A 16,082-nucleotide genomic window follows, 5' to 3' on the forward strand; every position below is an offset into this window, starting at 1 on the left:
TGGCTGGGCCTGCAAGTGCGGATTGTAGTTAGCAAGTGAGGTTGGTTGGCAGAGAGAAGTGGACGGCAGGTTGCGGATAGTGTGGCTCCTGCTTCCTGTGTCTACAACCCAGCCGCCAGCAAGACTACAGTGATATGACTCCCCTGTCTATGGCTCCGTGGGTGTTCCTTTTTGACCTCACCATGTCCTGCGTTCTTATGTGGGGAGTAGGAGCTGAGACTCCGCATGACACCCTGCGTGACAACAAGTCTACTCTACAAAACAGACTTTACCTGAAGGTTTAGGATGATGGCACAGTAGAAGCAACTGCTTAAATAAAAAATTCAACAACAGTCTCAATTAATCTCCTTTTGTAGAGAATTTCTCACTGGCTGTGTCTTCCTTGGACCTGGATTTGCCTCTATCTTCTTGGATTTCTCTTTTTACCGAGACTTTTCTCTCCTCTTGAACTTCAAATTCCTGTGAATATTCAAAGCAGTCCATGTCTTGCTCCCTTACCCCACACAAGTTCTAGGCATTTCTAAAGCTTATGAGCTCACTCTGCCACAAAAGGGCATTTACTCTGAGTCCTGCTCCTATAAAGCACAGAGAACCTACAGAAGCTTCCAAATGACATTGTTTTCTCTTTAATATAATCCAATTCTTAGGCAAAACCAGTCCCTGTAAGAAAAGAGCATTATAAATATCTCTCCCTCTTCCATCACCACCACCCTGCCCAGAATAAGGAAGCCACTAGGAGTCCTGGTTGTTGGGTTTGTTTGATTTTTCCCCCGTCTTGTTATAATACCAACCTCACATGGTAGGGCAGTAATTGTCACTAGTAGGTTCTCAGAGAATGCTAATTCCCTTCTCCGCCGACCTCGTCCTGCCACCAGCCAGTTCGGCCTTACCACTGAGCTTTTGACGCAGGGAAGACACTCCAGCATGCCCATTTTTATGACTTCTAATCCTGTGGGCAAGGGTGGAGACGGTGATAACTATTATTTTTTAAATCTAGGGTTTCCATCCAAATCCCTTTCCCTAAGACAGATGGAAGGCCACCTATTCATCGGCAAGGTTTGAGTTTTTTCCCCATTGACTGCTAACTTCACTCGATCAAATTATATCCTCTTTGATCCAGTCCCAATTTTAAAATATCACATTGGGCCATCATCTTGCTTTATTGGGAATCTGTCACATTAGGTTAGAAGTGAGATGCCTTAGAGCTGAGAGTTGGGAGTGGGTGAAGGATTTATGATGTGGCGCCTGGCTTCACTCTAGGCTTAGCCACAGGTGTCCACAGCAAGGGCAGGTGAGGCCAGAGCAGGCCTGTCAGCACCATAGATGGAGAAAGTGGGCCATTGCTGGTGGTATTATTTTTAAGACTAATTTAGGAGATTTGTGAGCATTCATTATAGTTTTGTTGTATTCAAAGAACCTGAAAAACTGCCTTTTGGGACTAACCAGTGATAATAACTATAGAAGACGTATTCACTTGTGTATTTTAATGTTCACCTTGGATCCTCTGTGGCTGTTGCATGGCATGCTTTGTTTTGAACCCTTGAGTAAGAAGTTCAGGTGACCTGTGCTTATCGAAGCACCTTGTCTGGAAACCAGCCATTATGGAAACAGTTCATTTATAATCATTGCTCTTTGAGCACTGTCTCTATGACTCACTGGATAAAAGAAGACTCCAAACTTTAAGACACAAAGGTAAAAGGATGCTAAGTAAATGTAACAACAGAGACAAGTATGTCCACTCAGAGCTGCCGAAAAACTGAGATAATACAATACTGCTCTAGTACAGTAGATTTTAAAACTCATTTAATATTTTTTGAGAAGCTAGTAGGTCCTAAGCGCTTTAATATATTCTAATCTATTGAACTCTTTTAACAAACCTGTGTGGGAAGACTTATTTTCCTTATCGCTAGTCAATAAATTTAGACTCAGAAAGTTAAATTTTTGCAGAAAGTTTGCTGAGTCCCTTAGCTCCTTGCTCCTCAACCATACTCAGCACAAAGAGGTCAAATGAATGCCAAAACATTTGAATTTAAGCATTTTAAGCCATAAAGGCATACTGATATCACTACGTGATTCTGTTTAATAAATGTGTGGAATATATTAATTGTGCCTTTTCCGGAGGACAAAGTGCCTGGTGAAGTGACATCTGTCACCTTCAGCACTATTTTGTACCACTTACCACCACGGGGAGCTGCTATCTGACTGACAAGGCCTATCTTTAATTTGTGTTCATATCCCGCTGTGTTTACGGAATGGCTTCTCCATTTAGTCTTCCTGTCAAGATTTTAGTTATTCTTCAAGACCCAGCAGAAAATTTTACCTCTAGAACTGATCTGACTAGACTGGTCTTCTTTTGCCCTAGTTAACCCTCAGAATGCTCTATTTTTACTTCTTCATGACGTTTCAGTGATTCTGCCTCAAATTACGTAGATCTTAATTCTTCCCTACTTTGTTACCATCTCTGGAGGAAGAGGGTCCATCCTTTTTTTTTTTTTTCATGTTTGTATTCTTTATGGCAACCAACATAGTGCTTTATATAAAATAGATCCTCAAAAATGTAATGGCTGGAGATGGTACCAAACCAGAGTAACATAGAGATCAAAAACGTGTAAACATATGACAAATGTATCACCACACCTCAGTATACCTTCTCTCACCAAGACCAGGCAGCCTGAAAAAGCCTTCCCAACACAGAGTTCCATGCAGTTGGTTCTAACCATTGGAGTTTCCATCCTGTTGAAATCAATGTGTCATCCTTGGATGAAGATACCATAACCTAGTTTTGCCTTTTTTCTCATTCTCTCTGCTGAGTCAACGTCTCTTCATGTGTCAAAATCTCAGTTGATTCAGAAAAAGGAACAGAGGGTAAGGGGGGTGGGGGGGTTGGAGATGAGGGTAAGGGGGATCAAATATATGGTGATGGAAGGAGAACTGACTCTGGGTGGTGAACACACAATGGGATTTATAGATGATGTAACACAGAATTGTACACCTGAAATTATGTAATTTTACTAACAATTGTCACCCCAATAAATTTTAAAAAAAAAGGAATACATATATGTTTAAAGATTGAAGTGCCATTATACTTTTCTAAAAACAAATTAAAAACGACTTTGCTGCTCATCTATGACTGTTTCATCGTTGGACTCAAAATTCTTAGAGCAGAAGGAAGACAGCTGTGACCCTTAGAGCCTCATTCTTCAAAGGAGGTAGTTTACCTAAGCCACTCTGGCCCACAAACATCTACCTGCGGAGGTCCCATGTGACCCAGAATTTTGGAAACAAATGCCTGAGTGTGATCGCATCGTTTCCTAAAATAGGCTACAGATGCCGTGCGTGTTGTTGCATCAGACAACACTGTTGTGTCAAGTCAACAGTCTCCCATCGGAAAAGCTTTGAAGGTTAATTAAGACACATTCACGGAAAGGACATCACACACGGCTCATTTCTGGGAATGAGGCTGAAACCATGCTGAACTGGTGGCAGAAGGACTTGGGTAAGGCACACACTTACAAATTATATTGGTTTATTTAATGTGGTAGAATCGAGTTACAGAGCTAATGGGACTAGAGGACACTCATCTCTTGTGCCACACTGCCCCCTGGTGTCTTTCTGAGGCATGCGCTGTTTGCTAAAGTCAGGACTCTTTCATAGGGATAGTTTTCGGCTGGATGACTTTGAATCTTCTCAGAACTCAAAAGGGCAGGCAGCTGTGGACGATACCATTCTCGTTCTGATTATAGTGCCGCTACGTTTCCATACAGGTTTATTCTGTTATCAAACACAGGGCTTAGGTTCTTTAATAGTCCGACTGTTAATATGTATGTATGCATGCATGTATGTATGTATGTATGTATGTATGTGTGTGTGTGTATATATATATATATATATATATATATATATATATATGTATATCCACTGGTGAGCCCGGATTGGGGGTGGGGTGGGGCAGGGACCCAGCAGGGAGAGGCAGCATCTGGGGCATGGTCGTGGGCAGCTAAGCTGGTTGCCATGTCGCGGCCTGAGCAGAGACGTGCAGTCACTCTAGGTCAAAATCACTATCCAAGAGAAACAACAACGCTTCTCGTTGAGAAAAGGGAGCTGAGACAGAGTGGTCATAAGGCGCAGGAGCCACCCTGCACTGTGAATGTGCTCTTGGTTGCCCCACAGGACTCCTGCCAGTGCCCTGGGCTTCTTAGCATAGCCGTCCTTACAGGACCTACCCCACAGCTCCATGGCTTACTAGTTCTATGGCCTTGGACAAGTGATTTAATCCTTCAAACGACCACTTCCTTATTAAGTACACGTAATACTAGCTGGCATGAGTACATTATAAAATGCATGTCAAGTTCATACTAGCAGTGTCTAGAACACGGTCAGTGCTTAATATATGGTTATTTACTTTCCCCTCGAGACCACGAGTGCTTCCAGCAGACGTCTTAAAGTAAAAGCATTATCTCGCACCCGTGGCTTAGATTTCTAGGGGCCCTGGGAAGGCTTTTTGCCCATTACCCTCTCTATAACTTTTTCCTGAGCTGGCTGAGGACTCAGTGAGGCTTTAGCCCAATTCATTGAAAGGTGTGATCACTATTAAGATTTTATCTAGAAGAGCTGGCTTGTGTTTGTGTGGGCACATGTGTGTGTGAGCACTTATAAGTTATTACTGAGGTCAAGCAATGGTGTCTTACTGAACAGGGAATTTTCAGGGATCCCGAGAGAGCTCAACAGCCAATTGTACCGCATGAGCAGAAAGTTGCCACTGAGTTTGGAGGCCAAGAATTTGAGGATGGGGGCCAGCAGGTAAGGACATCTACAGGGGGTGCGATGAGGTGTATGTGGGTGGGACGTTGAGAGCAGGAAGGGCTCCCAGTGTTCTTCAAAGGAAACCAATATTTTGAGCATTTCCTATGAGAATGTCTTACGGGACAGGCTTTCACAGGTTCGCTCATCACATCCTCTCCACATCATGAGTAGGACTCATCATTGTGGTTCGACACGAGGAAACAGAGGCTGAGAGGGGTCAGCATTCTGCATGAAGCCACACAACCGGTGACTGGTGGGGCCTGTGCTTGCACCCCGGTTGGCCTGAGTCCAAACCCTGGCTTCTTTGCCGGCTCACCGCCTGCCAAGGAATCAGTGGGTTTGCTGTCTCCCCTCTCCCCCGCCGCTGGCCCCCTGAAGACCTTTTCTGAAGTGCTTGGTGTTGTGGAAATTAGCTCCCTGAGGACAGTCTCAGAAACACCTCCCCTCTTAGCTGCAGTTCTTTTCAGGCAACACCTGTTTCAAATGAGATTGTTTTCGTTTCTGCTTTTCCTTACCCCTTCTCTACTCACCCAGTCCATCTTCTTGGTCTGTTTGGCCAAGTGGCTAGAAGGATGAAATGATAACCCCGGGACACCACCCCCCCCCCATCACCTAAGGCACCTAGTGGTAGGGCCTTGGTGATAGGGGTGGGAGGAAGTGGGGTACAATGCAGGCAGGGAAGAGAAAGTCCAGCCCAGTGAGAAAACTCATTTCTATTCAGCATGATTACGTTTTTCAGATTTTTAATGATCTAACCTGTATAACAGTCCTTTGAAACAAGCAAGGCTTAAATCTGTTCATTCCTCTCCCTATTAATAATGACCCAGATCCGATGATTTCAGCATGGTTGTTGCAGAAGAAATAGATATAAGTTTAGGCTTTAGACTTGTGCTACATTATGATATATTTGGAGTGGGGATGATATTTCCTACGTGATAGAATGAATTCACACTGTTATTTGGGGGAAGTCAGTTTGAATGACTGAAAAGCCCAATTCTTGATTCTAGGATTCAGAAGGAACAGTTTTATTGTATATGAAGACAAAAAGACCAAACTAGGTGTCGTGCAAGGCGGCTTGTGGGGTCTCTGGTCCTGCTCCCCACATAAGAACACAGTATGTGGCGAGGCCAAAAGGGAACACCCACGGAGCCATAGGTAGGGGCGTCACACCACTACAGTCTCACTGGAGGCTGGATTCACACGACGTGCGACCTGCTGTCCGCTTTTCTGCCAACCAACCGACTCCACTCCATTCAACTCCCCAGCGCAACCACGGAAGTTATATTAGTGGCCAATGGCTCAATGGTTACAGCTGATGACCATCTACTACCCGAGCCAGCACCTTTCCACGTGAGGCCGAGAGCCTGGAAACCTCACTCCTGGCTCTGTCCCCACACTCCACCTCTATAGGGTCTCGCGTCACAATCTACGCGACAAGCATCTTGCGTGAGGGGCCCTGTGCGAGGAGCCTGGAGGTAAATGCAATATCCTGGACACAGCCAGGCTCTCTGGGCACAGCGAGGGTTTCTTAGGGCACCACCAGTGCTTCTGGGCACAGCCAGACTTCCTGGACTTCTTAGGGTACCACCTGTCTTCCCGGACACAGCCAGGGCCTCTCCGGGCACTGCCACTCTCTCTGGGCACAGGCCAGGGTTCTCAGGGCACTGCCACTCTCTCTGGGCCTCTCAGGGCACCGTGCTGGAACAACAGTGACTCACAGTCAAGGTGCTTACATTTTCTCGACGGCAGCCGGTCAAGACACAAAAGCAAACATCCGCCAGTTCCACTACATGGTGGTATGTTCCCAAACAGTCAAGTGGTCCATTAAACTAGGGATAGAAGGCAGTCCCCCATAGTCCATAGTCATTTGACAGGGCTGTCCTGGGGGTGAAAAATGACCTTGACCTCACCCTCATCTCCCACGGAGGACTCAGCAAGCGTTTCCTCCTGGGACTACAAGTCCTGAATCCAGGCTGCCTCAGCAAGCACTTTCCAGCCCACAGGGCCGCAACAACCTTCGCTTTCTCCGGCCTGTGCTGGTGGGAGAACCGTCCACGTCTTCCCACCCCTCCACAGGGGGTCCAGCTCTCTGGCAGCTGCTCCTCTTGGTCTTCCTGAGACTGAGTATTCATACGCACAAACTGCTCCACCGCCCTTCAGAGAGCTTTGGCTGGCACCGTACCCTGCTCGCTGCGCCATTTGTTGTGCGGGGTGACATGTTGGGTCTCTGGTCCCGCTCCCCACATAAGAACGCAGGACATGGTGAGGCCAGAAAGGAACACCCACGGAGCCATAGGTAGGGGAGTCACACCACTATAGTCTCACTGGAGGCTGGATTCACACGATCTGCAACCTGTTGTCCACTTTTCTCCCAACCTACCGACTCCACTCCACTCGACTCCCCAGCCCAGCCGCGGCAGTTATATTAGTGGCCAATGGCTCAATGGTTACAGCTGATGGCCATCTACTACCCGAGCCAGCACCTTTCCAGGTGAGGCCGAGAGCCTGGGAACTGCACTCCTGGCTCTGTCCCCACACTAGGTTAATGGTGGTGGTGTTCATTTACTTATTTTTTCCTGAAGCTATGGTTAGAGTTAGAAGATTTGTTATAATGAACAAATAGTTTGTCATTAGAATATAAACTGCATTAAGTAGCCAATTTGAAAACGCCTCAGGCCTGGCCTGGCTTGGTCTGCATCCTTTCACGCCATGTCACCCTCTGCCATGTTCCATTTCTTCACAGAACCTCCATCTACACAAGCTATTATCGTAATTTGGAGTGTCACCCTGGTTCTCTCTCTTTCTTACACACACACACACACACACAGAATTTTTGTGTATCCATCATCTTAACACTATCGAATTTTTATCTTTGAGAAAAAAATCGTTACAAAGCAAAAATAAACCTCCACCTTGTCTAAAGGATCACAAAAGTCTGACTATGTGGGATCCAAATCAATGCTTGCTGAATATTAAGAAAGGCACTGGTATTAGCCTGGCGACTGCAATGTACCAATTTGTCCAGCAGGTGGCGGTGGTATATAGAAAGAAAAGCTACCCTCTGGGACATTGCTCCTCTGTATAGAAAAGAAATGGAGGCTTGCTGGGGACATTCAGGTGAAGCCAGCAAACGTGTATTGAGCCCTTGTCCTCTGCAGGCACCACCCTAGGTGTGCAGTGGATCCAATAGGAGTGAGGCAGGTTTTCCCAGCTTAGGGACCTCCCAGTCTTCGGGGAGGATGTGTCCATATCTATCAGGCAGGGTCATTCATTGCAGCTGCTCTTGGAAAAGGACTTAAACCCCACACCTTGAGCACTGCAGGTGGGAATGTAAAATGGTACAGCTGCTGTGGAAAACAGTATGGCAGTTCCTCAAAAAGTTAAAAATAGAACTACCGTATGGTTCAGCAATTCCAATTTTGGGTGCATACCCAAAAGAATTGAAAGCACGGTCTCTAAAATATATTTGTACACCATGTTCCTAACAGCGTTAATCACAATAGCTAAAATGTGAAATCAACCCACATATCCATAGACAGATGAACAGCTAAGGAAAATGTGGTACATATGTCCATAGTTTCAGATAAAAAAGAGTTATGGAGATGGATGATGGTGATGGTTACACCACAATGTGAATGTATTTAATACTACTGAACTGTATACTTAAAAATGGTTAAGATGGTAATTGTTATGTTATGTATATTTTACCATGCACACAGAAACCTCATGGCAAGCTCTTCTGCAGTGTTTACCCTCATTGTAGGGACAACAAAATCCTTAAGGCAAACCTATACACATTTCTGGGCAGCGCCCTTGGTGAAGAACCTGGGAAGAGTACGGGCTTGCATTCGCTTGTCTATTGTAATAGGTGCATCAACAATCCATTGATTATACATGATATTCTATTTCTTTTACAATTGTGACCTTTCCAAGGTCCAGAAAAAGAAGACAAATCACCTGCCTTAAAGCCACAGATTCAGGAAGCAAAAAGAAACAATTGTTAATTGACCTTCTACTCTGGGCCAGGCATTCTATTTTGTAAACATTATTTCATTTAACCTTGACGACCACCTCAAAGAGACAGGATCTGCCGTTATTCTCACTTGACAGGTAAGGGAACTAAGCCTCCAAGTTCACAATACTACCCAAGATCCATAGTTAGTAAGTGTCAGGGGCAGGATCTGATTTCTGACTCCAGCTATACTTGCTGTGTGGTCTGACTAGGCTACAGCAGACCCTGGGTGGTCACCTCTACTGCCCTTATGACTCATAAATGTAGCACTTTCCAAATGTGAATCAAACCTGTAAGGCGCACCTGGGGCCTCTGTGAAAAATGACATTTGGGTTTGGGTTTGGCAGAGGATTCTGCATTTTGAATGAGCTCCCAGGTGATACTAAAGGTGCTAGTTGGAAGGACTACTCTTTTAGTAGCAAGGCTTTAATCTGCAGAGGTTCCCAAACTTTCTCACTGTCTCAGCAGCTTTTTCTCAGGACTCTACGACAAAAGAAATTCCTATTCCATTTTTTAAGTTATTAGATCCCAACAACCAGAAAAAGCTGAAGGAGGAGATGACTGATGAAAAAGGATATGAGGGTGAATAAAAGAGAAAACAACACTGCGAAGAGAGGCAGCAACAAATAAAGGAGACCTCGAATAGCCTGATAGGTTAGAAGATCTAAGGACTAGATCAGAAAATGCAAGGAGAGTAGGTGGAATAAAACTAGAAAATTACAGGTAGGCAGACCACAGAGGGCCTTCCAGGCCCGGCACAGGATATAGACCCTCCATGGTCCCATCTATGAAAAGCCTTTGCATGGGGTTACACGGAGGAATGACACTGTAGGGTGGGGATGGGGCTTGGAAGTCAGTCCCTGAGGGAGGCACGTAGGGAAGCTCACAGGAGCCCCACGGACCCTATGGATGGGGAAGGAGCCTGGTGATCAGCGGACAGGTTATGTTGGCTCTTCTCAGACGCTCTCACCTATCACTGCCTAGAAATTACTGCCTTACAATAACTAAGCACAGCATTTTGGGGGAAAGGGAATGGCGCTTTTCAATAGGCAGGCAAAATATTTCTGGAACACCTTTTTCACAGTGTTCCAGTCATGGTGCTAACCTTCTACCAAACTCACCTCTTGCCTTCGGGCTGACCTGGCCCATATTCTGGCCGAGAAAGAGAGAGAGAGAGAGGAGAGGGAAGGCGGGGGGGCATTACTTTCCCTGGGTGACTGTTTGAGTTATTTATTTTCCCAGAGCTCTATACTTTCTCCAATTCTGAATCTGATAAAGCAGGGTGTTACTCAGAAGGGGCTCACCCCAGTAGAGGAAGAAATGTCGATGAAAAGGACACATCAACCCAAAGACTGATTGTCTCGCAGTGAGCACACACACAGATATTCCCACACCCACTCAGTTGTTCCCATTTGTCGTGAGGGGCCAGGAAGCCGAGACATGGGGTGTTGGAGGAGGTATGTCAGTATTTCATTTGCGTAAGACATTTACCTGGGAAAGCTCCTCCTTCCTGAATCTTTTCTCTCACTTGGTTTTATTCATCTGATGGTGATACCAGTTGAATTGTGATAACTAGCTGATAGTAAGCTGTTTTTGAGGGTCTCAGTCATTTTTGGACACCAACCAGCTTAGTTTTGTGTGTCAACTTGGCTAGGCTGTAGTACCCAGGCGTTTGGTCAAACACCAGTCTCGCTGTTGCTGTGAAGGTATTTCTTAGATGTGATTAACATTTAAATAAATCAGGAAACTTTGAGTAAAGCACAATGTGAGGAGGCTTCCTCCAACCAGTTGGAGGCCTTACGAACAAAGACTGAGGTTTTCCCAAAAAAGAAGGAATTTGGCCTCAAGACTGCCACGTAGAAATCCTGTCAAGTTTCCAGCCTGCCATCTTGCTCTGCAAATTCCACATTTGCCAAATCTCAACATCCAAAGAACCAATCTGTGTATTATTCGTTCTGTTTCTCTGAAGAACTCTTATTAACACATCCACACTCTTAGAGTTCTTCATTCTTGCAGTATGTGTCTGGTCTATTTTATATTTAACAGTTATGATGGCTAAAATCAAGAATGGTGAACTGTAAAGCCAAGGGGGGCCTTGGGGATTAATTGGTGGAGGTTCTTGGGTCTGATTCTCAAAAGAGAAGGTTGGTAGAAGCCTGAGGCATCATCAGTTATGGGAAAGGAGGGCTGCTGGGTGAGATAGTAGAATCCTGCTATTGAGGCGAGATTGGAAGGTCGTTCCATCATTTTAAGAAAAAGGGTCAGCTTGGAATTTCCATTCTTAAGGGACAGCCATCCCATGGAGTTTTCCCAAGAGGGAAAAAAAAGAATAGTTGGCATCCTGCCAATGTCCATTTTGTCTCGTTTCCTAGATGAAGGTGAAAAGTTCTGTCCCAAAGGACACTTAAACATTTATGAAGTAAATTGACTTATGATGTTGAATTTGTCTCCTCTCAGACGGATAGATTCAGGGTTTCCTTGTCTTCACCTAATGGATCCTTTCCAATGACTTATATCACACCTGAGCCCCATAATTAAAGCAGTGACACTGGGCGGGGATTTCCACTCCTGGTTATGGTGTTTGGAAGCTGATGTCATTTACTGAACGCAGTGCACAGTCACCATTGTGTGGCGGGGATGGCGACAAGCCGATGGTGGTGATGACAAGGTTTCCTAACTCACAAAGTATCTCACATCCAGTAGCTTTTAAAGTATTCTTCATTACCCCATAGGCAGAGAGCAGTTGCCCTCGTTCCCATTAAACAGATAAAGAGACTGAGGTACAGAGAGTCAAGCAACTTGCCTAAGTCACACAAGTAGTAAACCAAAGCTGTTGTCCTAGAATTGGAATCCAGGTTTGTCTTCGTGTGCTTGGCCATCGCTATTTATATTCTTGCTTTTCTAGAATTCCGTGGTACAAATGCCTCCATTACATATGTATCTTTTAATAATTACTACTAAAACACTGGCCCCTGAAATGCTTCTTGCATACATACACATGTTTTGGATATTAAAGAGCAATAAAATCTCCACTCACCCCACCCCCCTGGAAATTAAGATATTTTCACAAGGCTTTTATTGCGCAGCTCTTTAATGAGCAACTACATAGTATGAGGAAGGCACCTGCGGATCTGACGCTGAGTAAGACACAGAACCCACCCTCTAAGAGTTTAAGCTTATGGGGGAGATGTGTACAGCCTCAGAATCACAGATATTATATCTGAATGCTCTTAAAGGTTACTTCACGTGGTCCCCTCTCTATTCAGAAAAGGACCCCTTGAGAAAGACCTTGGAAACCTGCTGAGGTCACAAAGTAATTTAGTGAGTCTTTTGGCTCCTAGCCCAAAGCTCTCTTCATGTCTCCCCACTGCTGTTCCCGAATATAAGTCAGAAAGCATTAAAGCCACGGTTCCCAAACTGCGTACCAAGGAGCCCTGGGGCACCACAGGATGCTTTAAGTTTCTGCGAGAAATACAGCAATACTTGATACTTCTCAGACTCCATGTGAACTATAGTTCCCAATGTCCACATGTGCTCAATTCCTTATAATGATGTCATATATTTTCACTCAGGTTTGAAATGCTCTCTCTCCTTTCCATGCTGTCTTTTTCAAAACAAACTCAAATTTCCCCTCTTCTGTGAATTCTTCTAACACCTCTGTGGTAGCACTTCACCTCCCCCACACACTCTTGGATTCCAGAGCTGACATTCATTTAACACTGAACATAGTCGGTCAGCGGTATATGCTGGCAGCTTCCTCCAGGATGGTGTTGAGCTCAGGAAAGGCTGGGACTGAATCTTATTTTATCTCTGAACCCTCAGAGCTCAGAAAACAGTGAACAAGCCATAAAAACCTGAGGAATGAGAGAATAAATACATGAAGAAATTTATATAAATTCCAGAACTTCAGAATAGAAAACTGACTACAAGGACCGTGAGATAACTTACAAAATAATGCCGTCAAAAACAGCGCCAGATAAGACAAATGCTATATTTCTCATGCTTTGGAGATCTGGTTAGCCTTGAAAGACCCTTATTAGCCAATGGGAGAAACAGGCTGTTGGCCCCTGGGGTTGTACCTTAGGAGGCCTGGTTGTCTTCCCTCAAGGGAAAAGTGAAAGCTTATTTTCTTTGATAGAGGACTGATGGCAGCTCCAGGCTCCCTTGGGCCTACGCATCTTAGAAAAGATCCCTTATCCACAGTGTCCTGAGAGCCAGAAGTACAAGGCCATTCAGAGAACCTCGGCATGACTGCCCATGGACTTGGCCCCTGTGGGGAGTCCCTACAACTTCAGCCATTATGAATCAAGCAAAACGGACACAACATGGGATTTTTTTTTTTTTTTTACTAATTGGTTTATATGTACATATCTCTCATTGTAGTCTCAAAATATTTTTAAAAAGCCTGAAGTTACAGGAGACTGATGTCTTAAATCTGTTAGTAGGTACTGATTTTGGACCAGTTTCCATCTTTGTCCCTCAGTTTTCTCCTCTGTAAAACGAAAAGATAAACAACATCAGAGTCCACATCAGAGTATTACTTGCAATATGGAGAACCTGAAAAATAACTAAGCGTCCAAGTGGCCTATGATATAGGCAATGAATGGAATAGATGTAGCTATTAAAAAGGATAATTAAAAAGGCATGTGTGATAGCATCGTTAAGCTGCTTATAATATCGTGTACCAATGCCCTGTAGCAAGAGACCACGAGAACCACACCTGCAGCTGAAGCGGTTAGGTTTATCACTCCTCGTGGTGAAGGAGAACACACACCCCTGGGAACCGTAGGGTGTCCCGGGGAGAGGGTGTTAGAAAGGACTTACCGGATTTGGGCTTGTGATGGAGGACTTGGGGAAGACTTTTGGAATCGTGTTTTATTCTGGATGGGATGCTGTCAGGAAGCAAAGAGGATTCTATCAGAAGGCTTCTTACCAAACCTTATCTAGGAGAGGAGGAGAGGAGACCAAAGCGGAAGCTGTAATTGATAAAGAAGAAACAGTCGCTTATATCAGCCAGGATGGGGATGTTTCGTTTGGTCGTTTTGGGGTTTGGACAATTTGCATATTTTCATCTGTCGTTAGACATGACTATGGGTTGCCTTGTTTTTGACTCAATCCAAGGTCACAGAGTGACCTAGCCTGATGGTGATGTGGCCTGCAATTTTTTACGGTCAGCAGGACAAAGACAAGGCCTAGATTTGAGTACCAGGCTGTATCTCAGACATTCCCTTTCTCAGTTGTTATTTTAAAAGTATAATACAAAATTGAATATACTCAATATTACATTAGCGTACAACGTTAATACAATAGAGTAATACAATATTAAGAGGATTACTTTTAACTTCGTAAAGACCATATGTGAAGTTTACCCCATGGGTACCATCATCTAATGGGGTGGGAATAAGCAGAATTTCTTCTAGCGTTTTTTCTGTACTTCGGGATTTCTATCTTTTTTTAAAATCAGAATTTGCTTCTATAAGAAATAATAACCTAGAATGGGCCACTAGATATAATTTATACCCAGTAAGAACAAACAAACCACTAAAAGGAAAGTATTGAACTTGATAACCGCCCATCCCTTTTATGAAACTTTTATTTCGAGATCATTGTGAACTCACATGCACTTGTAAGAAGTAACACCGAGAAATTCCATATATCCTTTCCCCCATGTCCGGCAATGGCAACAGTTTACAGAGCGATAGGGGGTTACTACACCGGGAAATTGACACGGAAACAATCCAGGCCCTTTTGTCATCGAGAAGGGGTCCATAGATAAGGCAGAGCATGTTTGAAAACAGGTAGGAGAAATATCAAGTTCTTTTTGTCTGTACCCGTTGGGCTCAGCCTGTTCACTAAGCCAGTTACATATTGAAACTCAATAGCCGTAAAATGGTGATTCAACATGGGAATTTGGCTTCTTCTCCTGAACCTGACACTGATGATGCCCCAGAGTAGGAAGGAGGTAGAAGTAGCTGAGAAAGTAACACAAACAAAACGAGAACCCTTAGAGGCTGAGGTGGTAGGCGTGTGGCCAGCCTATAGATTTGTGTCTATGTATTTGGGGGGTGAGAGCGGACAGGAACAGCGAGAGAGGTTCCAAGATGCTGTGGATGAGAATAAGCTGGAGAAAAGCCTCTAAATTGTTCCCCTTTTTTCTCCCACTCCCCAATTATCCTATATAAATAATTACTTACTCCCTGACCGTTTTAAGGCAGAAAAAACTGACGTGCGGAGGAAATGAGAGTGCAGTGCTCAGCTGGGGTGGGGTACAGATAACAACAGGTGTAGACGGATATGCCTGCCCCTGATAACCCTCCTTTCCCAGGTCTCCACCCACCCCAGAGTGAGAGCTGCACTATAGATGAGGCACCTGGAGATAAGGGAGTTCCCTTGAGGCACAGAGTCACTTGGGGAGGGGCTGGCCTACAGAAATCAATACCAAGGATCCTCCCCTCCCCAAATAGGTCCCCCTCATTCTCCAAACTACCCTTCGGTTCCAGTTGTTCCCCAGGTACAGGAGAGAACCATCAACAGCTCCCTAATAGGAGCCCTAGATGGAGAGAGGAGAATCAGTGCAGGGGATAAGTGCTTGACGAGCAAAAAGACTGAGACGTCTTCCTGCTTTGAAGGACACTGGTCCCCTCGTGCACCATCCCCTCTGCGTTCTGCATCCACGCACACGGGCTCGCTTTGAATTCTTCTGACAAGCCTTGACCTGTCCTACAGGCGTAACACATGCTCGTCCCACTACCTGGAACTGTGCTTTTCTCCCGCTCGATTCTTCACCTGGTCAACGCTCATGAATTCTTCAGATCTCAGTCTGAACATCATTCCTTCAAGGAAGACTTTCCTGACTGCCCCTCCACCTCCAAAACCAGACCAGGCTCCCTTGATATAAACTCCCAGAGCGCTGGGATAGCCCCCGTAATTGTACTGACATACCGAATGGAACTGTTTTCCTTTTGCTATCTGTCCTGCTGGACTGGAATGGGGCAAGGTCCTTGGCGATCCCTTTCCACCACTGTGTCTGGTGTGTGTCTAGCCCTGTGTTCAATGAGGATTTGTTGAATGAATGTAGCTATTAAATTTTGCACCAGTAGAAGAACATCAAACTCTGAGCCAAAGACCATAAAAAGCCATCAGGTTGACAGGACCGTGGGGTGAGAACTGACATGTTGAGAGTGACTTGAGGACAAGATCCTTACAATAGCAACTGAAAGTGTGAGAACTGGAGCATGCAGACGGCTGGAGAGAAAGGGAGGGTAGC

The sequence above is a fragment of the Rhinolophus sinicus genome, chromosome 4, assembly GCF_057876585.1.
Source record: "Rhinolophus sinicus isolate RSI-liver-muscle chromosome 4, RSI-T2T, whole genome shotgun sequence".
In the NCBI taxonomy this organism is placed as follows: domain Eukaryota; kingdom Metazoa; phylum Chordata; class Mammalia; order Chiroptera; family Rhinolophidae; genus Rhinolophus; species Rhinolophus sinicus.